At 46.2% G+C, this 14438-nt stretch overlaps 1 long non-coding RNA gene and 1 pseudogene across 1 annotated transcript; one reads left to right on the top strand and one right to left on the bottom strand.

The window, feature by feature from the left end:
• Positions 1 to 4195: 4195 nt before the first annotated feature.
• On the bottom strand, positions 4196 to 7044 carry LOC144326557 (uncharacterized). The gene is made up of 2 exons (XR_013391587.1): positions 6903 to 7044; positions 4196 to 4320 (listed from the first exon to the last, which is right to left on the bottom strand). It is a non-coding gene; the product is annotated as an uncharacterized LOC144326557 (long non-coding RNA).
• Positions 7045 to 12358: 5314 nt separating this feature from the next.
• On the top strand, positions 12359 to 12884 carry LOC144326556 (NADH dehydrogenase [ubiquinone] 1 beta subcomplex subunit 4 pseudogene; annotated as a pseudogene).
• Positions 12885 to 14438: the final 1554 nt, after the last annotated feature.

The raw sequence follows: 14438 nt of genomic DNA on the forward strand, positions 1-14438 counted from the left end.
GAACAAGGCATGTATTTCAGTGGCATAGCAGCATTTGCCGGGGCCCGGGGCACGTGTGAGCAGTGGCGGGGTGTGGAGGGTGAGCGGAGCCAGCCCAGCCCTCGCCACTGGAGTCAACGGGCCACGCTGTGCCACCAGCTTGCCTGCAGAGGGGGGAGCCCAACCGGCCGACACAGCCCTTGGCAGGTGAATCCCCTCAACACCCACAATGAAGGAATGCCCAGCCAAGCCATGCTGGGGTCACCCCTTGCCCGTCTCCGTGGGTGGCCATTCAGCAAGGGGGCTGGGGATGCTGCATCGGGGCCAGGTCACACCCCGGGGTCCAGAGCCCCTGGTGGCAGGCAGGGCAAGACAAGGATCTCGGGGTGGTGTGGAGGTGTGTGTCTGGTTTGCACCTCCTTAAAATTGTGTGCCTGGGGCCACGCTTCCTCCCAGTCCCCCAGACTACGCCCCTTAAAGGTAAAGGGACCCCTGACCATTAGGTCCAGTCGTGACCGACTCTGGGGTTGCGGTGCTCATCTCCCTTTATTGGCCGAGGGAGCAGGCATACAGCTTCCGGGTCATGTGGCCAGCAGGACTAAGCCGCTTCTGGCGAACCAGAGCAGCGCACAGAAACGGCGTTTACCTTCCCACTGGAGGGGTACCTATTTATCTACTTGCACTTTGACGTGCTTTTGAACTGCTAGGTTGGCAGAAGCTGGGACCAAACAATGGGAGCTCACCCCGTTGCGGGGATTCAAACTGCCAACCTTCTGATCAGCAAGTCCTAGGCTCTGTGGTTTAACCCACAGCGCCACCTGCATCCCACCACGCCCCTTATGTGGTTACAAATCATTTGCCCCCTTACAGCATGATTTCCCCGCTATCCTCTCCTTGGTATGACCCTGGAGAAATCCAATACTTGGTCATTCTTTTATTTAGAATTGCTTCTGGATTCCATATATCTGGAGTGATCTCTCATTTCCCATGCACCTATCAACCATATTCACAGGACCATGGGCGTAACGGGGGGGGGGGGGCAGGGCGACAGCTGCCCCCCCCCCCCGGCAATGTCAGGTTTGCATTGTTTTGGTACAGAAAGTATTGGTTTAGAGCGTAGAGATCTTTTCTATTCTATTTAATTCAAGAAGGTTGTGGAAGCTTCTCTGTGTGATACAAGCCTGAAGTTTCTATTCCACCTGGAAACAAGCAGAAGGTTCCTGACGTTTGGGTTATTCCTTCAGAGAAGCTGATTGCAGCTGCTTTAAACTGGTCCTGTTATCTTTCCATCTCAAAGTCATGCTGCGTACAATAGCAGCCCAGAGGAACCTGGTTTTCACTATCTGTCTCTCATGCTTGTTGTTGTTTAGTTGTTTAGTCATGTCCGCCTCTTCGTGACCCCCTGGACCAGAGCACGCCAGGCACTCCTGTCTTCCACCGCCTCCCGCAGTTTGGTCAAGCTCATGTTTGTAGCTTCGAGAACACTATCCAACCATCTCATTCTCTATCGTCCCCTTCTCCTTGTGCCCTCCATCTTTCCCAACACCAGGGTCTTTTCCGGGGAGTCTTCTCTTCTCATGAGGTGGCCAAGGTATTGGAGCCTCAACTTCACGATCTGTCCTTCCAGTGAGCACTCAGGTCTGATTTCCTTAAGAATGGATGCGTTTGATCTTCTTGCAGTCCATGGGACTCTCAAAAGTCTCCTCCAGCACCATAATTCAAAAGCATCCATTCTTTGGCGATCAGCCTTCTTTATGGTCCAGCTCTCACTTCCATACATCACTATTGGGAAAACCATAGCTTTAACTATACGGACCTTTGTTGGTAAGGTGATGTCTCTACTTTTTAAGATGTTGTCTAGATTTGCCATCGCCTTTCTCCCAAGGAGCAGGCGTCTTTTAATTTCGTGACTGCTGTCACCATCTGCAGTGATCATGGAGCCCCAAAAAATGAAATCTCTCACTGCCTCCATTTCTTCCCCTTCTATTTGCCAAGAGGTGATGGGACCAGTGGCCATGATCTTCGTTTTTTTGATGTTGAGCTTCAGACCATATTTTGCGCTCTCCTCTTTCACCCTCATTAAAAGGTTCTTTAATTCCTCCTCACTTTCTGCCATCAAGGTTGTGTCATCTGCATATCTGAGGTTGTTGATATTTCTTCCAGCGATCTTAATTCCGGCTTGGGATTCATCCAGCCCAGCCTTTCGCATGATGAATTCTGCATATAAGTTAAATAAGCAGGGGGACAATATACAGCCTTGCCGTACTCCTTTCCCAATTTTGAACCAATCAGTTGTTCCATATCCAGTTCTAACTGTAGCTTCTTGTCCCACATAGAGATTTCTCAGGAGACAGATGAGGTGATCAGGCACTCCCATTTCTTTAAGAACTTGCCATAGTTTGCTGTGGTCGACACAGTCAAAAGCTTTTGCATAGTCAATGAAGCAGAAGTAGATGTCTTTCTGGAACTCTCTAGCTTTCTCCATAATCCAGCGCATGTTTGCAATTTGGTCTCTGGTTCCTCTGCCTCTTCTAAATCCAGCTTGCACTTCTGGGAGTTCTCGGTCCACATACTGCTTAAGCCTGCCTTGTAGAATTTTAAGCATAACCTTGCTAGCGTGTGAAATGAGTGCAATTGTGCAGAACAATAGTAGAACAATAGAAATCAGTTAAGTGACCAATCGGGTTGGCTCTGCCTCTCAACTAAGTCCTGCCTCCCCCCAACAAAAATCCTGGCTACAACCATGCATAAAACCATAGAATTCAAAGGGACCTCAAAGGTCATCCAGCACATTCCCAATCTACCATGATCAGGAACCAGCCTCTGCTGAGAAACCTCCGTTAACAGAGAGTGTGCGACATTCCACATGAGTCTGTTCCACCACTGAACACTTGTGGCCATCTGGAATTTTCCTCATGCTTAATCTAAACCCCTTTCCCCTTCAATTTGAACTCATTGGTTTAGGTCCTATTCTGTGAAGCAATCGGAAATAAATTTATTCCATTGTTTATGGGACAGCCCTTCAGATATTTGAAGATGGCAACCATGCTAACTCACATCCACTTCTTTTTCAGGGCAAACATACCACGCTCCTTCAACTTTTCCTTATGATACAGTGGTACCTCGGGTTACAGACGCTTCAGGTTACAGACTCTGCTAACCCAGAAATAGTACCTCGGGTTAAGAACTTTGCTTCAGGATGAGAACAGAAATTGTGCTCTGGCGGCACAGCAGCAGTGGGAGGCCCCATTAGCTAAAGTGGTGCTTCAGGTTAAGAACAGTTTCAGGTTAAGAACGGACCTCCGGAACGAATTAAGTACAGTGGTACCTCGGGTTAAGAACTTAATTTGTTCTGGAGGTCTGTTCTTAACCTGAAACTGTTCTTAACCTGAAGCACCATTTTACCACTGTACTTAATCCGAGGTGCCACTGTATTCGGGTAGAAGGTGTTCGCTAACACGATCCAGAAGGAAGGCTGGCATGCATTAAGAAGTGCAATACAGTGGTACCTCGGGTTACATATGCTTCAGGTTACAGACGCTTCAGGTTACAGACTCTGCTAACCCAGAAATAGTACCTCGGGTTAAGAACTTCGCTTCAGGATGAGAACAGAAATCGCTCGGTGGCAGTGGAAGGCCCCATTAGCTAAAGTGATGCTTCAGGTTAAGAACAGTTTCAGGTTAAGAACGGACCTCCAGAACAAATTAAGTTCTTAACCTAAGGTACCACTGTACTTGGGTCTCCAGGCTCCTCACTATCTTCATCCTCCTCCTCTGGACATGTTGCTGTTGTCTATCCTTTTTAATCTGTAGTGCCCAGAAGTGGAAACAATATTTCAGGTGAGGTCTAAGCAAAGTAGAAGAGATCGCTGCTTGTGAACTGCTTGAAGACTCCCATGATCCTAGCTAACAGGACTAGGGATGATGGAATTGTAGTCTCAAAACATCTGGAGGGCCGAGGTTGAGGAAGCCTGTGAAGGCTGGATAAGTTCGGTTTTGTGCAAGAAATAATATTGATCTTAGAGGCACTGCAGAGATTATTGGCAATCCCGACATGGAGATTTTTCTAAATCTCATTTAATTGATTAGCCATTATGATAGCAAAGTTAAAAACCATTTATGAAATTATAAAACTGGGCTGTAATCTTTCACGTAAAATACAAAATGATGGAAAATGTTTGTGCTGAAGTGATTTCAAGGAGAGAGAAAAAGCAAAGTATTATTCATTACTATTTTATTGCACTCCAGACATTTCTCACCATAAGCAAATGTATCGGATTATCAGGTCTGTCCATAACTGATGCGGGAAACATTTTGATCACGGAAAGCTTTGTAGAGTTCACTGAAACGAAAGGGAAGACGGGAAGGTGGTTTAGTGGATGAAATCATGAACAAATTTAAACAAGGCAGCATCGATATTAAAAATGCCTGAGGACAAGGATAAAATAAACAGCAAAATATGTCTTTCATGTATGAGGGTGTTCAAGCCCTTATATTAAAACGAAACACCTAATTCTGACCCTGAAGTATATCTCATGGCTTTGATGGGCCTGGGACAAAATCAATGGTACTTCGGTAACTAACTCATACTAAGGGCACGCCAACAGTTACTGTATTTTGTGCTCTATAAGACTCACTTTTTCCCTCCTAAAAAGTGAGGGGAAATGTGTGTGCGTCTTATGGAGCGAATGCAGGCTGCGCAGCTATCCCAGAAGCCAGAACAGCAAGAGGGATTGCTGCTTTCGCTGCACAGCGATCCCTCTTGCTGTTCTGGCTTCTGAGATTCAGAATATTTTTTTTCTTGTTTTCCTCCTCCAAAAACTAGGTGCGTCTTGTGGTCTTGTGCGTCTTATAGAGCGAAAAATACTGTCCCTTTCTTCTGCTCTTTTCAGGAATGACCTGCAATTTAAAGTTCTGTGTCTGTTTGCCCTTTTCTTTTTCTCCATAGCTTTCCCTTCAAAAACCTGCTCTTTAAAGCTCAATCGGAGCAAATGTCAATCTGCAGAAAACCCAAATTGACATTTGCTCTGATTCAGCTTGAAAGGAGTGCGTTTTTGCAGAGAAAGCTTGGGGCAGAAACTAAAAGGATTACATGGCTTTAAAGGACCAGATTGTTGCTCTTCCTTTACTAAAGACATACAGAGCTTTTGTTCAATGTGCCGGCATTACATGAGCATTACTAGGGGAGAATCTCATCATCGTTTATTCCACGGTAATGGGATGTGTACAACATGTTGCTAGTGACAGACATGAAATGCATCTTTTATCACAGAATATGTCACTCTGTATATGTTCAGCTGTATGTCTTTTTAAACATTGCCCTTTTTCACATGGTAGCTTTAGGACAAACATATGAGCCACAAATTCAATGTGTAGGGTAGGATTCTGGGGAAATTGTTTTTCCCCATGTATCATTCTGAATAGTTGAAATGTATATTCGTACAGCAATGACAAACCTAGACAGCATCTTAAAAAGCAGAGACATTACCTTGCCCACAAAGGTCCATATAGTTAAAGCTCTGGTTTTCCCAGTAGTGATGTATGGAAGTGAGAGCTGAACCATCAAGAAGGCTGATCGCCGAAGAATTGGTGCTTTTGGAGGAGACTCTTGAGAGTCCCCTGGACTGCAAGAAGATCAAACCTCTCCATTCTGAAGGAAATCAGCCCTGAGGGCTCAGTGGAAGGACAGATCCTGAAGCTGAGGCTCCAAGACTTTGGCCACCTCATGAGAAGAGAAGACTCCCTGGAAAAGACCCTGATGCTGAGAAAGATGGAGGGCCCAAGGAGAAGGGGACGACAGAGGACGAGATGGTGGGACAGTGTTCTCGAAGCTACCAGCATGAGTTTGACCAAACTGCGGGAGGCAGTGGAAGACAGGAGTGCCTGGCGTGTTCTGGTCCAGGGGGTCACGAAGAGGCGGACACGACTAAACGACTAAACAACAACAACAACAATATTCATACAGTTTTTAAGACCTATTCAAGTGCTGCTTATGCTATTGTTCTTGTGTACCAATCATAGATTTCGTTCTTTTTCCTCTCTTTTTTTAGTGTTGCCCTGCTGTGTAATAAATGCTGTCTTTAGTTTACCTAGCAAAAAGCTTGAAACTGCTGTAGTAAGAATTTTGACAGACTTAGTTTTTGCACATAACCTTGTACAATCTCAAAACAGCAACATAAACGTATATCTGGACTCTATTGTATTATAGAATTTTCTTGTTCTTGAGTATCCTTGACGTTACAGCTGATGACTATGTATTTCTGAGCCATTTTCTGAAATCTTTTAAGCTAAAAAAAAATCACGTGCAAGAAACAAGTTTGCAGCTACTAATCTTGACACCTTTTAGATCTGTATAAAAGTGTGCTGTGTTAAAGCAGCATACAGAAATGAGTGCTGCATTTTTTGATATTTCGTTTTATCTTTATTAACACCAACATGGCATTGTATTCATTTATACCAATTCTAATATATGACACATTGTTGTAGTATGGATAATTTGTAATCTTTATTTCCCCTTTGTATTCATTCAAGCATCTAAATAAATTGCAATAAAACATAAAAAATACTGGTTGCCTTTTGAGACGGGCTGTAGGATTTTAGTTGGTGCCTGATGTGAAAATCTTGAAAACAGAATTGCAGTAGAGACAGGGATGCAACGAGGCAGATTTCATGTCTCTGAAATGGTTGCACTTTTCTGCAAGCAATCATGGCTAAAGAGAAGCAAACATGTTCTGAAAACAATGCAGCGGTTTGTATTACAGTATATGAAGACATGGTTCACTGCAAACAAGACGAACTCAACGGCAAGGTCAGCTGAGTGTCCAGGGAAGGGCGGAGATCAAATTCATCTTCCAGGGAGTAAGTCTATGATCTCATCTAATTAGCACACAATATGTCCCCCCCCCCTTTGTAAATCCTACTCACTGGGGAATGGGTAGTGCTGTTTATCTCATACTCCAGTTGGAGCCAACTGTGTCATTAGCTCTTGGCCGCTGCTACACGGTCTCCTCTTGAGCTCACCTTCTGAGCTCGCATTAAGGACTCCTGCCTGCCTTAATCAGTGTCAGAATTATCTGTCCTCCAACACAGATCCCAATGTCATCTCCAGCGGCACAACCTCAAGGAAGGCCTATTTTTAACCTCACGATAACTCTGTGTTTCTCAGCGAAGAGAAATTGCCTGACTATCCAATCAGGAAGCAACTCTCTGTGAAACAGAGAGGCCCTTGAAGAGATGTCTCATGGTACCGGGAAGGGAAAGAAAGAGTCGTCCAATAACCAACCCAAGGTATATGAAACACCATCCAATGGGGCTAGTTATTAGATTTAAAGACCACCTTTTCCTTCCAAGGAGCTCAAGGTGGAGTACATGGTTCTCCTCCTATCCATTTCATCCTCACACAACCCAGTAAGGATGCTTAGGCTACTCCAGAATGCGGCAGCTAGACTGGTGACTGGGAGCGGCTGCCGAGACCATATTACACCAGCCCTGAAAGATCTACACTGGCTCCCAGTACGTTTCCAAGCACAATTCAAAGTGTTGGTGCTGACCTTTAAAGCCCTAAATGGCCTCAAAGCCCCAGTAGACCTGAAGGAGCGTTTCCCCCTCCATCGTTCTGCCCGGACACTGAGGTCCAGCGCAGAGGGCCTTCTGGGGTTCCCTCGCTTCGAGAAGTGAGGTTACAGGGAACCAGGCAGAGGGCCTTCTCGGTAGTGGCACCCGCCCTGTGAAACGCCCTCCCACCAGATGTCAAAGAGAAAAATAACTACCAAACTTTTAGAAGACATCTAAAGGCAGCCCTGTTTAGGGAAGCTTTTAATGTTGAATAGGTTATTATATTTTAGTGTTCTGTTGGAAGCAGCCCAGAGTGGCTGGGGAAACCCAGCCAGATGGGCGGGGTATTAATAAATTCTTATTCTTATTCTTATTCTTATATAAGAGGTGGTGACTAGCTCATGGTCACCCTGTGATTTGAACCCTGGTCTCACTCTATCCATTCTTCTTTGGTGATCACTCGTAGGGGAGTAAGATTGTCTTACATGAGCACAGTCTTAACAGTGAGTCCATAAGTGACTGTGGAGGCCAATTCTGGATCCATCCACACGTCCTTCCACAGTGGGGACATAGGTTTCCGGGCAGGAGTTGATCATGGTGAGGCTTTGCCAAGCGTGCCTTCCTCTTAGCACATTTCTCTCTTGCGTCTTGAGTTCGAGCATCTTCAAAGCCCAGGACACCTTTGGTAAAGGCTGTTATCCAATTGGACTGCTCACAGGCAAGTGTTTCCCAGTTGTCGGTGTTTATACTACATTTTTTTAGAATTGCCTTGAAAGAGTCTTTCAACCTCTTTTGTTGACCACCAGCATTACACTTTCCCTTTTTAAGTTCGGAATAGAGTAGTTGCTTTGGAAGACAATAATCAGGTATTCGCACATGACCAGTCCAACAAAGTTGATGTTGAAGAATCATTGCTTCAACACTGGTGATCTTCGCTTCTTCCGGTACACTGGCATTAGTTTGCTTGTCTTCCCAAGGGATGTGTAAAATTTTTTGGAGACACCCTTGATGGAATCTTCCAAGGAGCTGGAGATGGCGTTTACAATTGGTCCACGTTTCACAAGCATATTCATTACACCACATTGGCTCACAATGGGTTGAATTTATGTTCCCCTGCTCTTTCAGTGGTACAAGTTCTGCAAGGTTCAAGGGGCATTGCCGGCAGGTGGCTGGGATTTGCATGTAGGGAAATGGGGGCCCATGGCACACCACATCCATTCCAAGCCCATGGCACATCCCCGTTTTAGCCATACCACTGGCTGCAGCTCAATAGTATAGGACCTTTCCACACAAAAGGTCCAGGTTCCATCCTTGGGTTATCTAGGTAAGACTGGGAACGTCCCTAATCTGATACCCTGGTTTATGTATCTCTCTCTGCGTGTGACCTGCTTATGCTTCCTCCACCTTCAGTCCTCTTCTGGTCCTGGGAGACAGTGAAGAAGTGGAGGTGAGGGGAGGAGGAGGAGGTGTGGAAGGCCCTAATTCTGCACCAGTTTGGCCAGTCTCTCCCTCCTGCACGCATTCTTCACTCTCCAATCCTGCAGCTTCTCCTGACTCAGATTCTCTCTCTTTTTTTAATATAATTTTTATTAGTTTTTTTTTAACATATCATTTTCAACAGTAATTAAACATACTTTTACATCTTATTCAATTCTTTTGACTTCCATCAATCCTGTCTGAAAATTTTCCAATCTCATCTCTCAGTATGCATTTCTTATCTTCCCTCTTACATTTCAAACTCATAACCAATATCTCTATCTTTTTCTACTTTGTAACACTTCGTATATTTCTCCTAACAAAACGTCTTGTAGTCCTACTAGCGTGATTTGTTGATTACAGTTGCTCTTCAAATAATTCATATACTTCTTCCAATCTTCTGTAAATCTCTGGTCCGGCAGGTTTCGAATCCTTCCTGTCCTTTTGTCCAATTCTGCATAGTCCATTAATTTCGTCTGCCATTCTTCTTTCGTCGGAATTTCTTCTTGTTTCCATTTCTGGGCTAACAATACTCTTGCCGCAGTTGTTGCATATAAGAACAATTTAACATCTTGCCTTCTCCTGCCTCTGATTCTCGTCTGTTCCAGGTTCACCCGGATCACGGATCCCTTCTTCTAAGTCAGTCCTCAACCCCCCTGCTCCCGGTGTCCACTCCTCAGTGTCCAGCCAGTTGCTGACACCCTTCCACAGCACGTCAGCAGCAGTATATAAATACCTGCCACCAATCATTCAGAGGAAAGCTCACACGGCTGTCTCTATCTCTGTGGCCTCATGTCGCACCTACGTAGAGCACAAAAGGAGGGATTTTGGGTGGTGATAACGATGGGGAAAGGGTCCTTGGCACAATGAGATAAGCACAAATATAGGAAGAGCACATTGCTAATACTTATCTTTTCCAAAACCTTGCAGCTGGGCTGGGGAACCTATGGCTCTCCAGATCTTTCTAGACTTGCACCCCCATTATTTGCAACCGTTGGTTATGCCAGCCAGGGATGATGAAGGTTGCAGTCCAGCCACAACATCTGGAGGCGAGTAAGAGGAGATGTGAGAGAAGTTTATAAAATTAAGCCCGGCATGAAGAAAGTAGATAGAGAAAAGTTTTTCTCCCTCATAACAGTAGAACTCAGGGACATTCAATGAAGCTGGATGTTGGCAGATACAGGAAAGATGAAAGAAATTGGTGAGAACAGGACTCTTGTCGGCATCAATAAATTAAGTTGGGTAGGTATTTTCAAATATCAAAATACAATTATGGGGGCAGCTTCATCTGTTGACATTCTGCATTGCTTGTGTGCAGCACCCCGATTTACTTTTGGGCTCTAACCCCTCTCCCACCTGCAAAAAGAGGACACACATTTGCATATGACTTAATGCGTACGCAAACTTTATGCCATTCTGAGTCTTTTTTGCAAGTGTGCAGATGGCTCAAGTCATGTGCACATGTACAGTGGTACCTCGGGTTAAGTACTTAATTCGTTCCGGAGGTCCGTTCTTAACCTGAAGCACCACTTTAGCTAATGGGGCCTCCTGCTGCCGCTGCACCGCCAGAGCACGATTTCTGTTCTCATCCTGAAGCAAAGTTCTTAACCCGAGGTACTATTTCTGGGTTAGCAGAGTCTGTAACCTGAAGCGTCTGTAACCTGAGGTACCACTGTATCATGACGAAAAGTTGAAGGAGCGTGGTATGTTTGTATGTAACCTGAGGTACCACTGTATTTGTTTATCTGTGGGTGTGGCCATTTCCCCTTTATCCTTGAGTTTTCTGATATATCAGACTTATATAAAACAATGGGTTAATTAACAAAAAACTGCAGGTGTGTGTCGCTGCTGGAACCCAGCAGTAGCCCACCCTCCATGAGTTCCAAAACCTGGAGGTTCATTGTCAGCATACCCCTCAATTAAATGGAAGTATGGGATGCCACTTGGATAAGAACAGGGATCGGCAACCTAAGGCTACATAAAGGACTGAACCGCATTGCAATGTGTTACTTTGTAATGTTATCTTACTGTACAGTCAAACCTCGGTTCTTGAACGGCTCTGTTTTCAAACATTTCAGCTCCTGAACGCGGAAAACCCAGAAGTAAATGCTCCGGTTTTTGAACATTTTTTCGGAACCCGAACGTCTGGCGTGGCTTCCGATTTGAGTTTCCCTATTGAATTGAGGCTTCCGCTTTCTGTTTTTGGATATTTCGGAAGTCAAACAGTTTTCTGGAATGTATTACTGTACATTAGAAAACTGAGGTTCCACTGTAACTGGTATTTAAGACTGTTCTACACAATGCTGAACTGCTCTAACAGGGTCATGCAGAAGCAGCCATCTTGACAGCAGCTGTCACTGCACCCCCTGCTGAATCCACTGCCGCAGGTGCCTGTTTCAGTCTTCCTTCTGGTCTGGCAGCCCTGTGTGGGATGCAGTGGATCCACTTTAGACTGCTAGGAAATTAGTTCAGGCACTACCTTGCATGTCTGCAGGATTAAACACTGAAACAGAAGAGAAGAGAAGGGTAGTTTCTCCCAAACAAAAGATTACTGTAATGTCTGTACATTTTGTCTCAAGTTCTATCACTGCTAGAAACTTACCTCTATCTTTTTTTTTTTTTTTTTAAATTAAATTAAATTAAAGCTGAGAATTGGAGGATTGTGGATTTTTTTGCAGGGGAGGGTGCAGCTGCAGCGAAGACAGATGCAAATAATTACTCCAGTTTCTCTGCTATCTCCTCCTCCTTTTGCACACCTTTCATCCTTGCCGAGTTAGGCAGATCACTGCACAAAGACCACTTTCTGCCTCACCTCCCTGCAATATTGAAGGCTGTCCTGAGCCCCCGGCCTCAGCCCCTGCTCCCCCACCCACAACATGGAGTGGCATAGTGGAAATAATAGCCTTTGTTGGCATTAGCGACTTGCCTAGAAGGGACAATTTTCCCCCCAATTTTTTTTTATTGCTTTTCACAATATTATAAACAAACAAACACATAAGACAAACAACTATAAATCACAGCCTTATTGAAAATTACACTTATTAACTTTGTTAAGTGACTTCCTCGCTTCCCCTTGGTTGCATTTCATTGCATGTCCTTTTAACGGTTTTCCAAATCCCATTTTTTATGAAATGAAATAAGCCCTGAGTGTTGATTTTATTTTATTTTTAGGGCACAAAGCGCCTCTGACTGTAGGAGGTGTTGGCTGGGAAATAACCCAGCCCTCGAGGAATCTCTTCTCCCTTCCTCAAAATGGCTTCTTTTCCAGGCAGTCGAACCCGGAAGCCTCCCTTGCCGGAAAAGGAGGAGGCCGCTCTCTCCTTTCTTCTCTCTGCCTTTGGGAGGCGAGAGGCAGCGCTTCCGGGTCAAGGGGCGGGGAGGCGGGACTTTGACCTTGGCCGCGCTCAAGATGGCGGAGCCGCCCTACAAGCCGGCGCCCCTCTTCCCGCGCCCGCCCGAGCTCGAGCCGGCCCAGTACGACGCCTCGCCCCAGCAGCGCGCCGCCGAGGCCGAGCGCCTGGCCATCCGCTCCCGCCTCAAGCGCCACTACCTGCTGGAGCTCAACGACCCCCGGAGGACCAGCATCGTGAGTGGGGCGAGGCGGGGGGCGAGGGGGTCTCCAGCTGCGGCCGGACTACAACTCCCATCACTCCTTGGCCCTGGTCCTGGCAGCGAGGGATGATGGGAGTTGTAGTCCAACCGCAGCTGGAGGGAGACCCCCCAGGTTTGGGGAAGAAGGCTGCTTTAGGGCCTTGGGGACCCCTAAGCTCAGGTTAAAATGAAGGCAAGAGAAGGAAACGGGGGTCGGGGGGGGAGGGAGCATTTTCTGAACCCCCAGTCAGCTGCAAGTTTGAATAATAATAATAGTAGTAGTTTCTTGGGCTCCATGATCACTGCAGATGGTGACAGCAGCCACGAAATTAAAAGACGCCTGCTTCTTGGGAGAAAAGCAATGACAAACCTAGACAGTTTCTTAAAAAAAGAGAGACATCACTTTGCCGACAAAGGTCCACATAGTTAAAGCCATGGTTTTCCCAGTAGTGATGTATGGAAGTGAGAGCTGGACCATAAAGAAGGCTGATCGCCGAAGAATTGGTGCTTTTGAATTCTGGTGCTGGAGGAGACTCTGGAGAGTCCCATGGACTGCAAGAAGATCCAACCTCTCCATTCTGAAGGAAATCAGCCCTGAGTGCTCCCTGGAAGGACAGATCCTGAAGCTGAGGCTCCAAGACTTTGGCCACCTCATGAGAAGAGAAGACTCCCTGGAAAAGACCCTGATGTTGGGAAAGATGGAGGGCACAAGGAGAAGGGGGCGACAGAGGACGAGATGGTGGGACAGTGTTCTCGAAGCGACCAGCATGAGTTTGACCAAACTGCGGGAGGCAGTGGAAGATAGGAGTGCCTGGCATGCTCTGGTCCAGGGGGTCACGAAGAGGCAGACACCACTAAACAACAACAAAAAATAGTAGTAGTAGTAGTAGTAGTAGTTGTTTAGTGGTGTCCGACTCTTCGTGACCCCCTGGACCAGAGCACGCCAGGCACTCCTGTCTTCCACTGCCTCCCTCATGCTGGTAGCTTCGAGAACACTGTCCCACCATCTCGTCCCCTTCTCCTTGTGCCCTCCATCTTTCCCAACATCAGGGTCTTTTCCAGGGAGTCTTCTCTTCGCATGAGGTGGCCATAGTATTGGAGCCTTGCCTTGGATCACATCCTTGCCATGGCAAAGGGGCTTGAATAGCTCAAAGAAGCTTTGAGCCATGCCCTGCAGGGCCACCCAAGATGGACAGGTCATAGCGGAGAATTTTGACCAAACGGGATCCACCTGGAGCAGGAACTGGCAAGATTTAGTATCCCTGCCAAGAAAACTCCTTGGACAAAGACAACAGGCATATAAAAAAGTAGTAGTAGTAGTAGTAGTAGTAATATAAAACAGGCATCTAAAAAAGTAGTAGTAGTAATAGTAATAATAATAATTTATTACTTATACTCTGCCCATCTGGCCGGACCACCCCAGCCACTTTGGGCAGCTCCCAACAGAATATTAAAGACATGATAAAACATTCCCACTTTGACCGCGATATGTCTTCCTCTAAGTATGTTCTGTATGGGGTTTGCCAGGTGCTTTATTGTTTAAATATTCAGACACACACACACATATGGGGTGTATGGGTGCAAGAGGAGGGGGTATTACCTCTGGTGGGAAACACGCTGTGCTCCCCCTGGGGTAGGTTGTCCACCTTTGGTCCCCACCCTGCACTCTGCTCTCACCTGTGGCTCCTAGAAGCTGCCAGCAGGCGACAGAGGCAGGGCCCCGGGAACAGCTTTGAACAGCGGTCTATACCAGGTGAGGGGAGCCAGTGAGCCTCAAACCCTCAGAGAATAAGGGACTTTGCCTGCATGCAAAGTCAGGCTCCTGCGGATTGAGCAGAC

Source organism: Podarcis muralis, unplaced genomic scaffold (assembly GCF_964188315.1).
Source record: "Podarcis muralis unplaced genomic scaffold, rPodMur119.hap1.1 HAP1_SCAFFOLD_127, whole genome shotgun sequence".
NCBI lineage: Eukaryota > Metazoa > Chordata > Lepidosauria > Squamata > Lacertidae > Podarcis > Podarcis muralis.